The sequence below is a fragment of the Macrotis lagotis genome, chromosome 6 (assembly GCF_037893015.1).
Source record: "Macrotis lagotis isolate mMagLag1 chromosome 6, bilby.v1.9.chrom.fasta, whole genome shotgun sequence".
Classification (NCBI taxonomy): domain Eukaryota; kingdom Metazoa; phylum Chordata; class Mammalia; order Peramelemorphia; family Peramelidae; genus Macrotis; species Macrotis lagotis.
In genome coordinates, this window is record NC_133663.1 from 161,829,098 (window position 1) to 161,851,749 (window position 22,652).

General features: G+C 34.2%; 1 non-coding gene across 1 annotated transcript; it reads left to right on the forward strand.

Annotated features, from left to right (window-relative positions):
* Positions 1 to 8,007: 8,007 nt before the first annotated feature.
* Positions 8,008 to 8,114, forward strand: LOC141492465 (U6 spliceosomal RNA). The gene has a single exon (XR_012469930.1). It is a non-coding gene; the product is annotated as a U6 spliceosomal RNA (small nuclear RNA).
* The last annotated feature ends 14,538 nt before the right edge of the window (positions 8,115 to 22,652 follow it).

Here is a 22,652-nt window from a genome sequence, read left to right on the forward strand (position 1 = left end):
TGTTATTATGGTCTGCATTTTTTTAATTCTCTAAATCATAGGGCAAGAGGTGGAAATATAGAAGGGAGTAAGCAGAATGGTGCCTATGCAGAGACCTGACATGAAGAGGGTTAAAGAGCAGCAAAATGGTGAGTTTGGGTTAGTCTATAAATACTGAAAGCTCATCAGTCAGAAGTTTATGACCCAAACATAGGAAAAGGAATGGCTAGTTGGAGGTGGTGTGAAATAGTGAATACATTTTTGTAGCAATTGCTCACAATGCATACATACTATTCTACCTCAGTACTAATTAGATTTATCCTCAACTCTCTGGGGTATATAATACCCTTGCCCACTTGTACTAAACTGATCTCATCCACTTCTTCAGATTTACTGCTTTTCTCTCTACTGACTTCCATGGTTGACTGTCCTCAAAAATGGGTCCCCTTCCTCTATATCAAAAGGTAACAAAAAAAAAAAACTTAACATATGATTGTCATACTGTCAATATCACTGAATGACCACTCTGATATTGCAAATATTCCTTCTATGTAACTTCTGGACTATCAGCCTTCAGTCTCCTCTCAAGTCCAAAATATGGTCTTTTTAAGGCTTTTCTGCTACTTAATCCTTTGTAGTCACTTGTCAGTCCTTTATTACTCCCATTAAATGGCCAAAGACTCAACTGGCTAGTGTCAACTTCGAGAGGTAACTAGATGGCACAGTGGATAGAGTGGACCAAGTTCTGGATTTAATCGAGGAAGACTTAGTTTAAAATCTGATCTCCTATACTTACTATCTGGAGTATGACTCAGGGCAAATCACTTAAGCTAAATGCCTGCCTCAGTCTCCTCATATAAAATGGGGATAATAAATAGCACATCTCTCTCACGTTTATCATGAGAATCAAATGGGATAATATTTATAAAGCATTCTGCAAACTTTAAAGCACTATATAAATGCTAGCTATTAGTAAATATTACTTTTAAATGCAAGTTGTTAATAAGACTATGATGGGAACTCTAGATCCACTACTTTGTGACCAGAGTACATTTTCTAAGTACATATTTTTCCTTAATAAGTCATTTCAGTCTATCTATTGACAAATCTTTGCATCATAAAAAGGTTTTAAACTGCCTAAGTGAGTCTTTGCTCATTTTTAATTGATGGAACAGTGATCATTTTCTAAATATTCTCCCCAATTCTTATCTCACCAGGAATTTTTGAATAACCAGTATTTTGGAAAATTTTAGAACATAGAATGGGCTTTAATCCCCTTTACCTACTCTTTAGTAATTATTGATAATATTTCCCTAATTATTACACATTACCATTTCTATAGTCCTCATTTTACAAATCAAGTTCACTCTTAGAACCAGAAGACTTCATTATGTAACTTCACAATTCTAAATTTTTGACATCCACTTTTTTCAATTTTTACCTAAAAATATGCTCAGCTATGATACCAGTGAAAATGATCCATATGCAATTCTATAATAATGATAGCTATAAAGCAGACATATATGCAATTAACACGCAATGAGACAGGTGATAGCAATGAAATCAATACCACCTTCAATTAAGCAACTGTGTAATCAATAGCATAAAACCAAGTATTGACTAATATAGCAAGCAGTAGTACACTGGCATTTACAATTTGTAATGCATTTGGAATCCTATGGGAAAAATTGGGTTGACAGAAGAAAGAATCCTAGTGGAGTTATGGTCCAGTTATGGTCAGGATGTCAGGGAAATAATACTCTAGTTGGAGAAGATGTTAATTAGACAAGGGTACACTTAAGTAACTTTAGTGGCTAAAACAATATTCGCTAATGACAGAGGTATCAACTTCTTGCTTGCCTCTTCTTTGATCTTCTTATGGAGATATTGTGCTGATAGAATCACCAGTCTTAAGTGTTCATGCTTAACTTAGTGCCTAGGAATATAATAATTACTCAATAAATGTTAGTTGGTTGGTGGTTGATTAATAATATTGATTGCTGACATAGCAAATGCAGTTTTGCAACTCTATGAGGCAGATGCTTTTATCATTTTTCCATTATATACATGAGAAAACTAAGACTTATAGTGGTACAGGTTAAAATAACCCAATTCTTAAAATTAGCATAGCAAAAATGTGTTTTTTCTTTCTATTCATGTTCCTCATTATTTTTATTTATTTTTATTTGTATTGATTAGTTGGGCAAATCACTTAACCTCTGTTTGCTCTTGTTTCCTCAACTATAAAATGGGGATAATAATAACAAGTGTTGCAAGGTGGTTGAGAGGATTTAATGAGATAATATTTGTAAAGTGCTAAATAAAGATTATGGCACATAATAGGTGCTTTATAAACATTAGTTGCCATTGTTGTTGTATAGTATTTGATGGTTTATAAAGTGGTTTTACATTCATTTCTTCTTTGAGCCTCATAAAAATCCTGCTTATCAGGCTGGTGATAGAAGAATTATTATCCCCATTTTGTGCCATAAAATAGATTCAAGTGAGTCAAGTAATACTTCATGGTGTGAGAGATAAGATTGTAATTTGTATACCCTCTATCTTGAATCCACACACCATTTTGTTTGTACATCTCCTGTGAAATTATCATATTACTACATAATTGTATTGATAATTCCTTCCTATTAGATGATAAGTCCCTTGAGGGTGAGAATTCTGTATTATTAAGTTTTTGTTAACTTTAGTCCCTCACACAAGTGCTTTCTATGTAGGTCCTACTAAAAAATGCTTGTTGAATCACATAATAAGGAATCTGGTCCAGTTCAAAGGTTCTTAGTCTTTTTAGCATAGAACTTTTTGTCAGTCTAATGAAGCCCACAGACCATTTTTTAGAATAATATGTCTAAATATATAAATTATAAAGAATTCCAAAGGAAACCAATTATTTTGAAATGTAGTTATCAAAATATTAAGAAATAAAATTGAAATAGAGCAACATGTGCTTCTTTATTAATACATTAACAGCTTTGTGAAACTTTAATAAACCTTAAAAATTTCTCACTTTCTCCAAAGTTCTGATCAATAAAGGACTGTAGACAGGGAATACTGGGAAAGAACATAAATGTCTGGGTCATCTAAGTGAGAAAATGAGACTTCACCTACTATCATGTGTGATATTCCAATGGATCTAATCACTATGGTCAAAAAGTAATGATCTGCAACAATAATAATGTGATAGAAAATACCTTGAATGAAAAGCTATCAGTTTATTAGAGGCTAATAAAAATGAATATACAATTATATTCATATATTAAATCTTTTCCCAGTCAAGTTCATGGGCCCTCTGAAATTGATCCATAGACATCTTTGGGGTTCATGAACCTCATGTTAAGAACTCTTACTATAGATGCTTTTTAAGCTGCTTCCAGCTCGAAACTGAAAAGTTTATGATGAGATTCATACTTTGTGTGTCACATCTGTCACTTCTGACAATTGATTTTTGCATTATTTTATATGAAAAGTCTTTTTTAAAAGAAAGTCTTATTTTATAGGAAAAGTCTTAGACTTGAAAAAGATGGATTAAAGCCCTAAATGCATGATTTACTAATCCCTGCAACATTAGGCAAATGAATCTCCTTAAACCTATTTTCCAAGCATTGGATTGTGTCCAATCATTCTTTTATCATATACCTGACCATAATAATTATTGTAAAAATCAAATAAAATACCCTATGTAAAGACACTTTGGAAATTGGCAAGTCTTATAAAAAACATCACTGACTTTGTACAGATTTTTAAAAATTGATCAAGTTTAAACCATAAGCCCCCATATCTGAAAGTCAATCCTCAAATTGGCTAATACAAATGCATTCTAAATGGAAATGTCAACACAGCATTCAATCATGCATGACTGGCACTGATGATTAGGGAAAAAAAGAAAAGAAAAAGAAAAAGAAAACTACACAGTTGTGCCATTACCTTATTAATTGGCACATTATTTACCAGAAGAAGAACTTGCACAGCATGCTACTACTTTGGGGAAATTTTCACAGCAGTCGGAACACAGCAGGCCCCCTGCACAAAAGTTCAGCAAGGAAATAGCGTAACAGCCTCATAAGCACCTCTTAATGAATTTGTTCTTCACAAAAGATGAGTCAGAGTAACAATTTTCCTTTCTATCGAAAGTTGGCCCTTTCAAGCTACTGGGCCTTCAAGTGTTTCTGTATTCTTCCCCTAGTTAACACTTTAATCCTGTAATAACATACTAGAATTCACATCAAGATACCTTGGAATAATTTGCATTTATAACAAATTACATCCAGAAAAGAGCTCTTAACCAAAACGCAGTGGGAGAGAAAAGGCAAAATGTGATGCCTAAAAAACATAACTACATAATTCTAATGATCCTCTTGGAACTCAAAAGGGCATCTAATGGTTGTTTCCAGAATTTCTTTCATATCAGTGATTTAAGAAGTCCAGACATCCTCAAAAATTTTTTATCAAATAGATAATGGAGTTTTATAATACCTGTTCCCTTATATAATTTGAAGGGATACCTGAACTATTTTGAGAAAGAATTTACTTAGGTAAGAGGCACTATATAACTTCAAAGTGAGACTATAATATAAGGAAAAGACCTGAAATTAGGTACCAAAAATGTAGTTTTTCTTCCAGCTTTCCATTTCCATTAAAGCATTCTGACATTTGCCAAGCATCCTCAGGGTGCTCTTCAGCCCTGGCATCTGCTACTCAAGAAACCTTCCCACTGCTAACTGAATCAGGTCCAAATGCCTCATCCTGGGTTTTTTTAAAAATAATTTTACAATAATTTACTAAATCTCTCCTATCTATGCAAATGAACTTTGAAAGCTAATAACTATAAGCAGATATTAAGATTTTATTTTGAAATAAAAATTGTTATTCTACTATTTCTATTTTCTTTGCCTGATGAGTAAAAGAAAATAAGTCACACAAAGTAACATAAGTGATCCTTCAGGACACAAAAATCACAAAACAAATTGATTTCTGCTGAGAAAGTCTATTAAAATTTTAGTCTTTATCGTTTAGGAATCGCCTCTAAAGTCTCTGTGATTCCACTAAAAACACAGTATTAGTATCTAAAAATCTGTATCTTGGGAGCCTAATACCACAAATGTCCCATCTTATCTTTTTTATTAAACACACATGTCTACTCCAGTCCTCAAAATATGGTAAACTTTTTCAAACTCCATTCCTCTGCTCATATTCTTCCCTTCACCTAGAATTCTCTTTCACTGTTTCTCAATCTATTCAAATCCCAACTTACTTTAAATTCAGTGTTTATGATGACAAATTCATGGTATACTGATCTTTTCTGTATCTGACCTTCTATAACTCACTCTTTGGTTTGTAATCAGAAAGTCACAGGATTATAAAAAGCTAGAATTTTATTCAATCTAATTTACCAAACATATTAAGACTCCACTTTGTGAAAGACATGGTACTATATATGGGGAATAGAGATAGAAAAAAGCAAGTCACACAAGCGTGCCTCCTCAAGGGGCTTACTAAATATAAGAGTTGGGTATAAGACATATACTCATTTAACTGCAAGTTATATTATGATTGATTATTTAGGAAAGTTCAAATAGATAGACATCATAAATTTTAGGAGGGAGAGATTACTTCTAGCTGGGAGAATCAGAGATGACTTCTTGGAAGTGGTTTACACCTGATTTAGGTCTCAAAGGAAGATGGTGATTTTAAATAGCTCTGTCAATAGAGAACATTTCAACTTCAGGTAAAGGGATAACATGGACAAATGCACAAGGTCAGAAGGGGCTAAAGTAAAATTATGGAATGCTGAGAGATCCAGTTTGATTTCCACTTCCTGCATGAATAGAAGGAAGGAGTGTAAAAAAATGGGAAAAATTAGTCAAAATTGGATTACTACAGCAGCTCCTGAAAGCCATAATAAGGAATTGGTAATATTAGTTAGTAGGTAATGAGTAGCCATTGATATATAAACAGAAGAGAACTACATGATTAAAACTATGATGGAGGAGACATTATATATATATATATGTATATATATATATACATATATATATATATAATTTTATAGGAATGTCATTTTATGGATGAATAAATATGGAAAGTGGGAGATGCTGATATAATCAATTGATAATTCATAGACTGAGTATTCAAAGAAAACTTGAATATCATATAGTCCAGTCCTTCTAAAGCATTGGTACCAGTTAACATATATTCAATATCTGTGGCATAATTATATATATTGTGACTATATATATGTATATAACATATATGTGTATGTGGGGCGAGGAAAGAGACAGAGACAGAGAGAGAGAGAGAGAGAGAGAGGAGGGAGCCACTGAATCCAAATGGCTCTGAGGAGAAAGTGAGGTTGGTGACTTAGCACAGCACCCCCCTACTCAAATCCAGTTGATGTACTTGTCATGCCATCACCTCTCTGATATCGGGGTCTTCTTAGAAAATGAAGGACAAGCATTATTAAGCATACCAAGAAGGGTATTAGCATACTGGGGTCTGGGGTCAGAGGACATCAGTTCAAAACTTTGGGAAAGTCACAATTTCCCTGTCCTTCAGTTTCCTCATCTATAAAATATAAGGGTTAGGATTCTGATGAACCTTCTAGTTTTCTATCTATGACTCAGATTCTTAGATAAGATGCATATCCATGGGTAGTCTGCTCAATTTGCCATTTTGTGTGAAATTGGTTAAAAGAACTCTGCTCAATAAGGCTGCCCTCTCCATAACAACTGTTAACACTGAGATTCTGAGAGACTGTGCAATAATAAAAAGAGAGTTGAACTCAGTATCTTGAAATTGTGTAATAATGTAGTCTACCAGAGAAAGTAAGCAATTCAATGCCCAGATATACTCCCTGGCGAGATATTAAAAATTTTAAATGTTAATGAGTTCATCAGACCCTTGCACTCTTTATGCACCAGAGAACAGGATTTATTTTCAACCTACAGAGAAAACAGGGCTTGGGAGCTTTGATCATTCAGCCCAGAAGGACCCTCAGCTTTATGTTGTGTCTCTTGCTGCATAATCACGTAGGTTGGCTGGCCTCTACTGGATTACTTTTGGAAAGGGAGCGACAAACCTTCAAGAGGAATGCCCCCCCCCCAACCTGGTCACTGAAATATAGCCATTTGTCAATTCCCTACACAATTTAATAGGTTGACTTCAAGAAAATAGAATCTGTTCCAGTCTTCATAATCATGCCATTAAATATTGAGTTCTAAATAGAACTGAACCCAGCATGAGCTGCTTGCATAGGTGAACTGCTGCAGGGACTGAATCATCCTTCTTTCATTTCAGCCCAACAGCCCAGAAATGGTTCATTTCCATCTATCTGATGAAGGCTGTTAAGAACAAACACTTGGCAGGGAAATCATTTTCAGCTGCATTCCCACACCATAGAGAAATAAATAAAGACCTAGCCACCCCTTTTTTCTTCAAAAAGAAATTTTTTTTTAAAAAAGTAAGACTGACTGGAGGGACTACTAAGAAAAATTGAGAGACCATAACAATCATAACATGTACCACCTAGAATTGCTGACATCTCTAAGATAGTGTAGTTATGATAATTGGTCTTTCAAGATTTGATTAGAATTTTACTGCTTTTACCCAAATATTCCCCTTTATTTATGGGTCTCTCTTTATATGCAGAATTAGAGCAACAGACCAACTTCCTTCCATGAAGGTGGTGGTAATAGTGTTTTTTTTTCTTTTGTTTCTTTGTTGACCACCTCTTTTTCTTCAAAAAGACATAGACACACACACACACACACACACACACACACACACACACACACACACACATTGCACTACCAACAAGCAACACCTACTGGAAGAAGTTGAATTATTGTTCTAATCCTGCATTTGAAGACTCCAAACTGGTACTCAAATGGGAACATTTTAGCAGTTTCTAAGGTCATTTTCAGAGCTAGGAAGGCTGATCATCAAAACTTAGAAATGGTAAACAATTCTTTGTGTTACAAGTTGCAATTTGTTGAATCTTTTTTTCCTCTGAATTCTGTGCTGTCTTCTAAAGCACATATAGAAAAATTGGAACAATACAGAGAAGATGAGCTTGGCCTCTGTGCAAGGATAACACGCAAACTCATAAAGTATTCCATGAATTTTTCTGAATGGTTCTCTGAGATAGTGTTAATCCTTGTATTTCAGAAGTTTTCAACCTTTCTGAATGTAAAGGAAGACTTGAAGTTGTAGCAGTTGTACTGTCAATAGCTGTTTATCTAGAAAATATCTAAAATAATTTTTAATGTGAAAGGGATGCTTATGACAAGTCTCTTTGTGGGTGGTGGCAAAGAACTAGAAACTGCAGGGATCCCAATCTTTGGGGGATGGCTGAATACCCTGTGGTGTATGTTTGTGTTGGACCAGTATTGTGCTATAAGAAATGATGAGTTTAAAAATCTAAGAAAGGCTTGGAAAAATTTGCACTAAGTGGTGAAGAGCAAACTGAGCAGAACTGAGAAAATGCTGTATATAGTGACAGCTATATTGTTTTAACAACAACTTTAAGCAATTGTAATTTTGACTATTATAAATACACAGATTGGGGCAGCTAAATGGCACAGGGGTTGGAACACTAGTCCTGGAGTTAGGAGGACCTGAGTTCAAATCCAGCCTCAGATACTTAATAATTATCTAGCTGTGTGCCCTTGGGCAAGTCACTTAAACCCATTGCCTTGTAAAAACAAAAACAAAAATAAATACACAGATTAAAAATGAAAAATATATGAAGAAAGAAGTTATCTGTATCCAAGAAATAACTGATAAATACAACTTCATATACAATAATTGTACATCTATTTGTGTCTAATGGTGGTCAGCTCTTGGGTGGGGGATGGGAGGGGGAAGAAAAGAAAAGGGAAAAAAGAAATTTGCATGATAACTTTGCTGTATATTTATAAGGAATAATGAATTGCACATGGTAGATTTGCAATTTCATATACAAACATATACTATATTATGGAAATGTTTGTTTTGTTCTGTGTATTGACAGTAAAATTAATTTTAAAACATAAGGAAAAAATACCTAAAGATAAGAAATTATTATGAATGCTGTTTGGATTTGGGACTCCAATTCCAAAGATACTAATTATAACCTTCCTAATCCCACATCTTCTTATTCTGAGTTACTTTTGTTCTACTGTAAGTACTCCACAGGTGGTCTGCTAAAACCTCAAGGTCTCTAGACACTTGAGTGAAGCAATTCCTTGACCATGATGGAGTTTCAACCAGGAAAAGCAATGGAAAGACAATACAGCTCAACATATCATTAAATATAAAAAAATCTCATTTAACAGTAACAAAAAACCAACAAAGGACACACATCTGAGTACATAAATAATTAAGAAGCTTTCCCTTCCAGGAGTTTCCAAGGATTCATATAGTCTGGTAGAACTACCTAAGGAATTATCATTCCTTAGCCCAAGAAAATAACTCTGAACTGCTAGCTAATGAGTCAGGATCCACCCTTCTTTTGAGGACCTTACCTATCCTTGATATTCAGTTTACATGAACTATTCAATATCAGGGAAGAAAACTGTTTAATAACTATGTTTTCCCCTTTTTTAATGAGGGACTAGGGGAAAAAAATTTTCAACCCTAGGCTAGTATGATAAGCATGATCTACTATGCAGGTCTTTGGGGAAGATGAGGTTCAATGGAAGGGATGGATGCCTGACTCATTAGCAGCTCTGAGTATTCTCTTGGAGGAAGATAATGCTGTTTCAATTCCTTAGGTAGTATGATAAGTCTACAGGTCTATAAGAATCCTTGAAAAGTGGGGAATATTCTAGAAAGGGAAAGAATCTTAACTGTTTATGTGCTCAGATGTGGTTTTTTTGTTGAGTGAAGCTTGTCTTTATATTTGCCATTATGTCAACCTGAATGCTTGTTTATAAGCTAAGAATATTTTATTTTGCTTTAAAAACATAAATATTAAGCCAAATTCTTATGGTACTAGTAAAATCCATGAATAGAAGCACAAACCAAGAAAAAGGTTATGAGATAAGGACAAAAGATCAAACTGATTCTTATAAACCCTGAGTCTCAAATTCTTGACCATACACAAAAACTAGGTACGGTAGGAATTATCTTCCCCAAGTTGTAAATGGGGAAATTATTGTTCAGAATGTTTAAGTGACTTGCCAAATATCATATAATTAGTGAGTGAAAAAGTTAAGCCTTGACACTGAGTTTCAATTCAAGTTCGGTATTATTTTCATTGTATTTGGCTGTTTTTCACCAACCAATTAAACGACTAACAGAAAATAATCCAGTAAGTAAACAACTAGAGTTAGAACTAGAATTATGATGCTTTGTCATACAAAAGAGGGTTGTGAAATGAGGATATCATTGATATGGTAACGATTATTGTTGTTTACATGTATCCAAGCACTCTCGAAGATGGATTAGGCAATAAATAATCTTTAGGGTTTTTAATTATTAAAACACAGGGGGGTGGCTAGGTGGTGCAGTGGCTAAAGCACCAGCCCTGGAGTCAGGAGTACCTGGGTTCAAATCCGGTCTCAGACACTTAATAATTACCTAGCTGTGTGGCCTTGGGCAAGCCACTTAACCCCATTGCCTTGCAAAAAAATACAAAAAAAACCCTAAAAAAAAACACAGGGTATGGACTCAGGAGAGAAAAATCTCAAAATCATGAACTATTCAAACTGGAAAGAATAGCAGACATTTCCTTATAGGCCTTTGATCCATAATCTCTGAATCAAGTAATAATCTCATTTACACTGAAGGACTTCAATTGCATATAAAAGGCTTTGGAAAAATTAAAACTTGATATATCAAAGATGTTACTGTTGTCATGGTCATCATCATCATCATCATCATCATCATCATCATCATGATTATCATCATCATCATTCCTTTCTTTGACCTCATTTATAGTTTATCTTTAGTAGATTACTGTGAAGATGGATAGACATTACTTTTACATAACCTTGCAGTTAGGTAATAAAATGGATAGGATTCTGACATAAAGTCAAAAAGGTCTAAGTTCAAATTCAGCTTCAGGTGTTTACTGACTGTGTGACCCTGGCAAATTACGTTACATGTCTATCAGTTCCTTCATCTGTAAAATGAGGGTAATAATGGTACTTACCTCCTTTTCCAGGATTGTTGTGAGCATCAAATGAGATAATATTTACAAAGCACTTTTCAAAATTTAAGGCACTATATAAATTCTAATGATCATTTTTTGGATATAGAGCTCGGGGAAAGTGTTTCTGGAAAAACTCCAGGAGGATATCAAATGATAGGGATGATGTATACTTAAGTCCATTCACTAGTTATATTAATATCTTCTGCTAGATTTCTATAATTTGGATGTTTTTGCATTCCATATAGATTGGAGGTCAAGTATTGGCTATGGAAATTATTATTTAAAACATTATTCTTATATTTTTATGATCAATGATATGTTGGGGTATTGAAGGCAAAAACATTTTATCTATGATAATGTTCCTGTTTTAATAGAGTTTATTTATTGAATTTTCAAGGATATTTACTTTGTATTTATAGTATAGAGATTTGTTATAGCGGTTTATGTATGGAATTCTGTTCACTTACCTGGATCTTTCTGTAGTTTTGGTAGGTATTAAATTTTTGCAACCAGCATTCCTATATCAACACAATTGCAACTATTTCTTTGTAAAAATCAAGATCTTTTGATAGGTCTTAAGTCCTTAAAGGTGACTTTCATAAAAGTTTTGGTGATAATTTATATTATTATAATACATTTTTCTCTTTCTATAAACAAATTCAAATGATAGCCATTGTTATTACTTCTTTGTTTCAATATTTTTGTTTGAGTTCAAGTGGCTGTAGTCCATGGTTTCATTCATTGACCTTAGCTTTATAACAGACTCCATCTAGAAACAAGTCAGCATTGGTAACATTTGATATTTTCATTGGATCTATCAGGTCATAAGTGGTAACTGCTTACTCTAGAAGTTTTGTTTCATTCTTTTTCTGTAAGGTTTTAGCCTATTTTTCTGGCTATATGAATACATTCATCAGTCTTAGTCTTCTTTTTGACAAATGCCAATAATGTATATAGTTGCCATTTTCATTATAATCATAGCTAACATTCATATGGTGCTTTAAGGTTTTCAAAACATTTTAAAATATTGTTATCATAATGGTCCTAGGAAGGATAACTATTAGACTATGACTAAATTTAAAACAGAACTAAACAATGGGAGGAACATTCAATATTGTTGGATAGGTTGAGTTAATATAATCAAAATATCAATCCATGCCAAGTTAGTGAATATATTTAATGACAGGTCAACCAAAATACCAAGAGGTATTTCTCATCAGTAGCTCTATCCAGTACAAATAAGCATCATGGGAGAGGAATTCATTCTTATGCTAATCCATTTATCACCAGGATATTGAGATGTCATTATCTCTCTTGAGATCTTCTCTTACTGTTTCCTTCCTACATAATTCTTAATTCCAATGTCTTCTTTCTGTTCAGTATTTTCTATTTTCCATGTATGTATTTTCTCTATATTTTCGCTCCCATTAGATTGTAAGGCCTTTGAGGACAGGAATTGACTTTTTAGTCTCCTTTTATATTTTCAATATTTAGCAGAGTGTCCAGGTACATAGTGGGTGCTTAGTAGGTTTATTAATTGATTGGTTGATTGCTTATGTATATGTGTATATGTCAGAAACTCCAATTTACCATTCCCCAAATCCACCCTTACTTTTTCTGCTTCTGTACCTTTGCCCATGCCTTTCTCTCAATCTGGTTTGCTCCTCCCCCATTTTTGTATGCCAAATTATTAACCATTCTATAAATCCTGGCTCATATGCCACCTCCTTCACAAAACCCATCTTGATCCTTCTGCTAGGAAGTGATGTCTCTCTTCTTGCTACCTGCACAGAACTTTGTAACACTTCCTGTATTGTGGCTATTCCTGAACATATGATCTTTCTTTAGAATATTAGATAAGTATTGTTACTAGGTCTGTATCTCAAAAAGATCATAAAATAAGGAATAAGATCCACATGTACAAAAAAATTTATAGCAGCTTTCTTTGTAGTGGCAAAGAATTAGAAATTGAAGGGATGGCCATCAATTTGGGAATGGATGAATAAATTGTGTTATATGAATGTAATGAAATACTACTGTTCTGTAAGAAACTTCAGAAAAACCTGGAAAAGCTTACATAAACTGATGCCAAGTAATGTGAGCAGAACCAGGAAAACATTGTATATGTTAACAATATTGTGTGAAGATAAAATATGATGGACTTAGTTTTCCTCAGCAATATGATAATCAAAGACAATTCTAAGAGATTTGTGATGGAAAATATCATCCACATCCAGAGAAAGAACTCTAGAGTCTTAATACAGGCCAAAGCAATACCATTTTAAATTTTGAAAATGTGGATGTTTTATTTTTTTTACCCTCTTATGATTTTTGCTCCCTTTTGTTCTGATTCATCTATCCCAACATGACTAATATAGAAATATGTTTAACATAGTTATATGTGTATGACTTCTATCAGATTGCTCACTGTCAAGGGAAGGGAGGAGGGAAAGGAGAGAGGGAGAATACTGTGGAATTCAAAATATTTCAAAAAGATGAATGGTGAAAAACTATCTTTGCATGTAGTTGGAATAATAAATAAATTTAAATTAAAAAAGATTATTAGATCAGGAACTATTTAGTTATATACTCTTCTAGTCCCTATAACATCTACTGAGGGATGTATGTATGTACACACATACACAAACTGAAATGAAAAGGTGCACCAACCTTGAGTTCTTTGGCCAGCAAAGAACTTGTTCTCAACTACAGTGAAAGGATGAAAGACACAAGGACACAAGTCTCTTTTCATAGAAACAAAAGACCAAAAGACCACAAGACCACTTTATTGAGTATCCTTAACTTCTATGTATCTTCCCAATGCCCTTGGACAGCACAAACATATCTCATGAGATAATCAATGGGAGTCAACCATACAAAAAGATCATAAAGTTGCTTGCCCAAATTCTTGTCATACTTCCTTATCTATACAGTTTTGGTATAATCCTGTTACCTCAAGATGAGCTACTTCCTGGGCAAACACAAAAGTAGGAGAATGAAGATGTCCTGAGATACCAAGCCAGCAGTATTGTAAAACAACAGAGGGGCAAGAGGGTCTTGGAGACCTTTGTTCTTGTTATCTCACAGCTGTGGTCCTCATGGATCACTAATATTTCCCCTTCTTTTGTTTTGCCAAATATGCAACTTCATATGCTCAAAGTTGGAACATATAACAGAAATGGTAAATTGAGCAAGAAATGACAAGATAATCAAAACCATAATAGTGGCCCCAATGGTTGCTCTTATTGTGTACAGAGCATGCTGTCCCCAAGAAGGAAAGGATAAATGACTAAAATAATCGATAATTTTTTGAGCAGTCTTATCAGGCAAAAGATCATTTTAGAAGCATCATTAATTTGTTGAGCTAAGTCATATAAGTCTTCAATTTGCATAGAAATATTACCATTATCTATAACCCCAATGAGGTGATTCTTAATCCTGTCCCATGAATGATGTGACTCATTATATAGTAATTTCATCATACAAAAAAGAGGAATATCAATAATTACATGCTAAACTAGTCGTATATTCTATCAAGTCTACTTTATTCCCAACACTTTCGATAGTATCCCTTAGTGCTTTGATAGACTTATAAAATTCTCTGTTCTTTAAACCCCAAAGAGACATTCTTAGCTAATTCTTCCTAAAACTGTACTATTTCGTTTCTTACAGTTCTTAAAGACATCGCTAAGGAAACTGATGAAGCAATAAGAGATATTAATGCAGATATTCCCAAGATAACACATGAAATATACCTTTTCTCTTTGATTGCTGTAGGAGAGTGAGATATTCTTTCTTCTATTTCTCAAAATACTTGATCAGCCCTACTTTTATACCAACCCTGGGCTTTTACAGGTATCATAATATATCTTGGTCTAGTAACTATGAATATTGTTCATTTGACGTTTCTACCTATACATTCTGATACAGTACAATTCATGCATGATACATTGTAATAATTGTCAATTATAGTTATGTTCACTTGAGACCAAGACATAAATACATAGTTATCCCTCAGACAAGCCTTTCCCATCAGTACATCTGTTGAGCTAGTCCTGTTGGATGTATCCCCCCGCATGATCTTATTCTGTCCCAGAACCATAGCTATTTTCCATCCTTCTCCCAAAGTCTTTCCCACCTTATTCAGGTATAATGGAGCGGGGAATCCATGATAAAGTGTTCCATTAGGAGGTAAGTCATTGTGCCATGACACATAGTCCTTGAAGCAAGTAGCTTGCTGTGTACTACATTTAATCATATGCAGTTATAACTCTGGATGCAAGTATCTAGATCCCATAGTACAAGGAGAATAGAATCTTTGTCCAGTGACATTACAAAGTGTCCCATTGATCCCAAAAGTATCAAATTGTATAAGGTTTGGTATTATCTGTGGAAATGGGATAATGTCATTGGGAATTTCTATTAAGTGATAAGTCACTAGAACTATTGGAATACACCTATCATTATTCTTGGGAAAGCAAAGAGGGAATTTTACTGAAAGTCCTGTAAAATTGAATTTAACGGGGGGGGGGGTGATATAATTGCCAGAAGTATTCCGTTCAAATTGTGGCTGAATTATTTGAGACAAGTTATGAAATATGATAATTGGAGGAGTTTTTTTCTCCTTCCTCTATAATCTGGACCCACAGTGGTTGTGGATAAAAGGCCCATCTTTTTGCTTCTTCCTGTTGGGCCTCTGCACCAATATTTAATTGAGATAAGAGCATCATGATCTTTAATATTTTTTGTATGGTGGGTTTGTATTTTCCTGTTCCCCTTCTATGTGATTATCTCCTCTGTGTTTTGTATCTTTGTCCCTTCAAAGACAGTCCATGCATTCCTTTGAGGAATCCAGCATTCAGTTCCTTCATCTGTAGAAACACAAAGAAAATCTGGCCCTTTTGTTAGCACCTTGTTAGGTCCTTTACAAATTCCATCATGATTTTTCCACATAACTGTTCATTGTGCCTCAGTTGTGCAATTTGTTTATATCCCTTGGCACAATTCTTTGTTAAGGGAGAAACAGTAATATTTCATGGCTGGGGTAATATAGTCTTCATTAAAGGTTAAGTAATTGTATGTATAACATGCCATGTCTTTTCTTATCTTAGGTTTACTCCCAAACTCCCCTTTCTTTTGCTTTTGAAGAAAGGTCTTTAGGGTCCTATTGGCACATTCCACTATAGCCTAACCACAGGGATTGTAAGGAATTCCTGTTATATGAATCATATGAAACTCCTCACAAAAGGGCTTGAAAGACTAAGAAACATAGGCTGGACCATTATCAATCTTAATAGAAGCAGGGACACCATGAACAGAAAAACAGGATATTAAGTGAGAAATGACATTCTTAACTGATTCCCCAGACAGTGGTGTGGCCATAATAAATGAAGAAAAGGTGTCCACCATTACATGAGCATACTTCTGTCTGTCAAAAGAGGGCTCATGAGTAACATCCATTTGCCATAATTCATTAGGGAAGGTACCCCTAGGGTTCCTAGGGATTAGGGACCAATCAGGAGGTTGAAAATGGAAACACTGAACACATCGTTTTACAATCTGTCTGGCTTCTTCTTTGGAAATATGATATAAAAGTCTAAGGGACCATGCAGAGAGGTGAAACCTTTCATGAGCTCCACAAGCCTCCCCCACTGCACCTACCAACAGTTTATCAGCCATATCATTGCCTTCAACAGGCAGCCCTGAGTGTGAACGAATATGTGTGCAGAACATAGGATAAGATTGTGCCCTAATTGAAGATTGTAAATTGTGAAACAATTATAACATTACATTAGCACTTTGTTTAATAAATGCAGTTTCTATTCAGGCTATGATACCTGCAACATATTGACTGTCTACAATCAAATTGATGGGATGGGGGATGGAAGAAGCAAAAATAGTAGCCTAGAGTTCATTCTTTTGAGTAGAATCAAAAGAAGTTTCTATGCTTTTTAAAAAATTAAACAATTTCAATTCTGGGCAATAAATAGAGGCCCTATGTTTCTTTGTGGCATCAATATAAACATTATAACCTTGCACAGGTTCCATTTTTCAGTATCTTTGATTCATCCCAAGGCCACATCTGACATAATGACTTTATTAACAATGGGGTCCCAGTACAAAATTTATTATTAACAACTATTTGCCAAAAAGGATCTTCTATAATAAATCCTTTTATAATATCTAATGAATATGGTGTGTAGGTGTTATTAGGTGTTCTTCCACTAATTTGTAATACTAGGGAATTACACTTATGTATGAGCTGAGCTACCATAGTGGCATACATAACCAATGTTTTTCCTTGGTTTAAACCCTTATATATCCATTCAACAATTCCTGTCCCTTGATGAATGACACCAGTAGGCATATAAGGAGTATTAAGTATAGTAATATCAAGTGGAATACTGTGGTCAATACTTACGGTATAAGTGTTTTTCAGGGTTTCAGTGAACTGAGGGATGTCTTGAACAGCCTCAGGAGTCCATTCTCTTGGTGAATGTAGAGCTGGATCACCCTTTAACATTTCATATAAGGGTTTCAAGGTATCATAAGACAAATATATTTTTGGTCTTATCCATTGTATTTCTCCTAGTAGTTTTTGTAATGGATGTAATGTATTTACTTATATCTAAATGTGGGGGGTGTAATATTTATTTGTTTAGGATTGATCAATTGTCCTAGATAATTAATGGGTGGATGTCTCTGGATTTTTTCAGGAGCTACTTTGAGACCTTGACATGCTAAAGCCTTTTCTAACTCTTGTAAAGCTGACTCTAAAAGATTAACATTATGATGAGATGCTAGTATATCATCCATATAATAAATAATAATAGTATCCTTAAAAGTATTTCGGATAGGCTGTAATACCTTGTCCACAAAATATTGACACATTGTAGGGCTGTTCTTCATCCCTTGTGGAAATACCCACCACTGAAACCCAGGTCTCCTTGTTATCTCACAGCTGTGGTCCTCAAGGATCATTAATGACAAACTACATATATACACAAACATATATACATATATTCATATACCTAAATTCAATCATATATATATATATATATATATATATATATATTCAATAAATATTTATTTCATGAAGGAATTTGTTGGGGGGAAAATTTTGGGTAGGTGAATCCTTTCCAAACTCTTTAGATTATCTGCATTTCAAAAAAAAATTTCCTTGGTTGGAATAACACTAAGTGGTACACTGGGATACACTTAAAATCTGAAAGATGTGACTTCAACCTCTAGAGAAAACCTAATGAGAATAGAAAAGAATATACATTTTTCTTGGCAGTATATGGAACCTATAAAAAAAAATTGACCATGTACTAGGGTACAAAAACCTTAGAATCAAATTCAAAAGGGCAGAAATAATAGATACACACTTCTCAGACCATGATGCAATAAAAATTGCATGTAATAAAGGGTCATGGAAAGATAAATCAAGAACTAATTGGAAACTAAATAACTAAAATAATGGGTGGATAAAACAACAAATAATAGAAATAATCAATAATTATATCCAAGAAAACAATAATGAGACATCATATGAAAATTTATGGGATGTAGCTAAGGCAGTTTTGAGGAGAAATCTCATATCTCTAAATACCCATATGAATAAAAGAAAGAGATCAATGAATGGATACAACTAAATAAAAAAATCTAGAAAAAGAACAAATTAAACATGCCTAATTAAATACCAAATTAGAAATTCTGAAAATCAAGGGAGAAATTAATAAAACTGAAAGCAAGAAAACCATTGATCTCATAAATTAAACTAAAGTAGGTTTTATGAAAAAGTCAATAAAATAAACAACCTTTGGTTAATCTGATTTTAAAAAAGAAAGAAGATAAACAAATTACAGTATCAAAAATGAAAAGTGACTTCCAGCCAAGATAGCAGTGAGAAGACTCAAAAATAACTTGAAAGAAACATCTTAACAGAAATTTGACAAAGCCCAGAAAAAAGAAGCTAGGAGAAGAACATCTAACTCAAGGTCTGTCTCAAGGGACTGTGGGTGAACTTGGAGTGGAGAGCAGACAGCCAGTGCAAGGGCAAAGGCAGGGTAAAGCCACAGGATTGGTCTTAGCCAGAGGATTTGGTGAGTGGTGGTCCAAGGACCAACATTAGCCACAGAACAATTGGCTGGGGGAGTGGAGGTCTGGTGAATCCAAACTGGGCTGGAGGGCAAGTCCGGGGACAGAGTGTTGCAGAGCATGCCTGGATAACAACCTGGAGCTGGGGAACTGAGCTCCATACTTTTAGCAGAGCCTTCTTCCCAAAGCAAACAGTAACCACCCCTCCAACCCCTCAGGCTCAGGTGTGGTCAGAAGAGTTCATTCAGCTGAAAAGAAGATTAACTACCTCCCCCAGATCCCAGCCCATTGTTCAAGGACAATTCAGACCCTACTGACTGGTCCATTTGAAAGCCAAATGAACAAAGCTTCTAAAGTATTCAAGAGCAAACCTCTGGGAGACAGCCTCTCCCCCAACATAAGATCCTAGGAAAATGAAGAAGGCCAGCAGAAAGGGGGGCCCATTGAGAATGATTTGAAAACACTAATTCTAACCCAGAGAGATCTAGAACTCTGAGGAGAATATGAATTGGTCTCCAGCTCAGAAAGACTTCCTTGAAGAAATCAGGAAGGAATTTAAAAATCAAATAGGAAAAATTGGAGAAAATTAACACATTGCAAGGGAAAATTAACATCTCACAACAAGGAAAAAAAATCTGTGGAAAATACAATTGGACAAATACAAAATGAGAATAATTCTCTCAGATCCTCAAATGGAAAAATGCAAAAAGAAAACATGTCTCTCAAAACTACACTTAGGCAAATGTAAACCACCTTCAAAAATAGAATTGATCAATTGGAAAAGGAGTTGCAAAAGGTAAATGAAGAAAATTGTTATCTAAAAAAATCTGTAAATGAATGATTTTATGAAACAAGATTCTGTTAAACAAAACCAAAAGATCAAAAATTAGAAGAAAATGTAAAATACCTCATCAGCAAAAGCACTGACCTTGAAAATTGATCTAGAAGAGACAACCTAAGAATTATTGGTCTTCCTGAAAACATTGAAGAGAAAAAAAAAAGCCTGGACTTAATCTTACAGGATTTAGTGATGGAAAATTGCCGTGATATCATGGAACCAGAGGGAAAAATGATTAGTAAAAGAATATGTTGATACCATCTGGAAAGGAATCCTAACACCAAAGAATATTGTGGCCAAATTCCAGAACTATCAGATAAAAAATCCTGTAAGCAGCCAGAAAGAAACAATTATACCAAGGAACCACAGTAAGAATTATGGAGGACCTAGCTGCATTAACATTAAGGGATCAAATGGCCTGGAATGAGATATTCCAAAAAGTGAGGAAGCTTGGATTGGAGCCAAATATCCACTATCTGGCAAAGCTGAGTCTTCTCTTCCAAGGGAAAAGATGGACATTTAATGAAATGGGAGATTTCCAACATTTCCTGATGAAAAGACCAGAGCTAAATAGAAATTTTGCTCATCAAACAAGAGGCTCAAGAGACACATTGAAAAAGTTAAAAAAAAGGGGGGGTGAAGAAAAAAACTGCTATCCAATAAGATGAAACTGGCTATATCCCTACATGGGAGAAAGACTCTAATAACTCTAGAGAATTGTAACTCTAATAGAGAGAATACACTTTTGCCAGAAGTGAAGGACACTCATGTCTTTTCTGTGACTCAGATAGAATAATTTAAAAACAATACCTCATAAAAACAGGGACAGGAAGAAGACTGGAAGATGGAGGAGATTGAATGGGGTAAATCTCATTACATTAAGAGGTACAAAGGACCTATTGCAATAGAAGGCAAGAAGGGAGGTGGTGGGACCTGCTTGAATCTTACTCTTATCAGAAGGCTTAAAGTTAATATACACACACTCAGTTAAATTAAGAAACTTATCTTACCTTTCAAGTATTAAGAAGAGAAAAGGGGAGGTGGGAGGAAAGGGGGCAAAGGGAAAGGGCTCTGAGATTTAGATAAATCTAATCATAAAATAAACAAGACAGAAGTTAAGGAGGTAAATAGATTGTTAGAAGACCTAGATATGATAAACTTATGGGGGAAATTTAATGGGGATAGAAAGGAAATATAATATTTTTTCCTGTAGTACATGGCAAGTACACAAAAATTGACCATGTACTAGGGCATAAAAACCTAATGATCAATTGCAGAAAGGGAGAGATATTAAATACATCTTTAGTAGATCATAATATGAAAAAATCATGTGCAATATTTGGCCAAGAAGATAGATACCCAAAACTAATTGGAAACTACATAATCTCATTTTAAAGAATAAGTGGATCAAACAACAAATTATAGAAAGTTTTAATAATTTCATCCTAGATAATGACAATAATGAAAGAACATACCAAAACCTATGGGATTCTCCCAAGGTGGCTGTCAAGGGATATAGTATATGTTTAAATGCTTACATGAATAAATGAGTGAAAGAGGAAATCAATGAGCTAAATATGCTACTAAAAATTAGAGAAAGAACAAATTAAAAAACACCAATTAAATACCAAATGAGAAATTCTAAAAATTAATGGATAAATTAATAAAATAAAATGCAAGAAAACTATTGAATTAATAAATAAAACCAAGAGTTGATTTTATGAAAAAGCCAATAAAATTCATAAACCTCTGGTCAATTTTACTAAAAAAAAAGAGAAGAAAAGCAAATTGCTAGTATCATGAATTAAAAAAGTGAACTCACCACCAATGAGGAGGAAATTAAAGGAATAATTTGGAATTATTTTGCTCAACTCTATGCCTATAGATTTGATAATCTAACTGAAATGGGTGAATATTTACAAAAAGATAAGTTGCCCAGGTTAAATGAAGAAGAAATTAAATACCTAAATAACCTTATCTCAGAAAAAGAAATTCAACAAGCCATTATTGAACTCCCTAAGAAAAAATCTCCAGGGCCAGATGTATTCACAAATGAAGTCTATCAAACATTTAAGGAACAATTGTTTCCAATTCTATATAAACTCTTTTGAAAAATAGGTGAAGGGGGTAGCTAGGTGGCACAGTGGATAGAGCACTGGCCCTGGAGTCAGGAGTACCTGGGTTCAAATCCGGTCTCAGACACTTAATAATTACCTAGCTATGTGGCCTTGGGCAAGCCACTTAACCCCATTGCCTTGCAAAACCTAAAAAAAAAAAAACAAAAAAAAATTAGGTGAAGATAAAACTCTGCCTAACACTTTCTAAGACACCAAGATGGTGCTGATACCCAAACCAAGAAGAGTTAGAAACAGAGAAAGTTATAGATCTGTCTCCTTGATGAATATAGATGCCAAAATCTTAAATAAAATCTTAGCAAAACAATTACAAGTTATCACTAGGATAATACGTTAGGACCAAGTAGGATTTATCCCAGGAATGAAGAGTTGGTTCAATATCAGGATAACTGTTAGTACAATGAATTATATCAACAATAAACCTATCAGAATTCATATAATTTATCAATACACA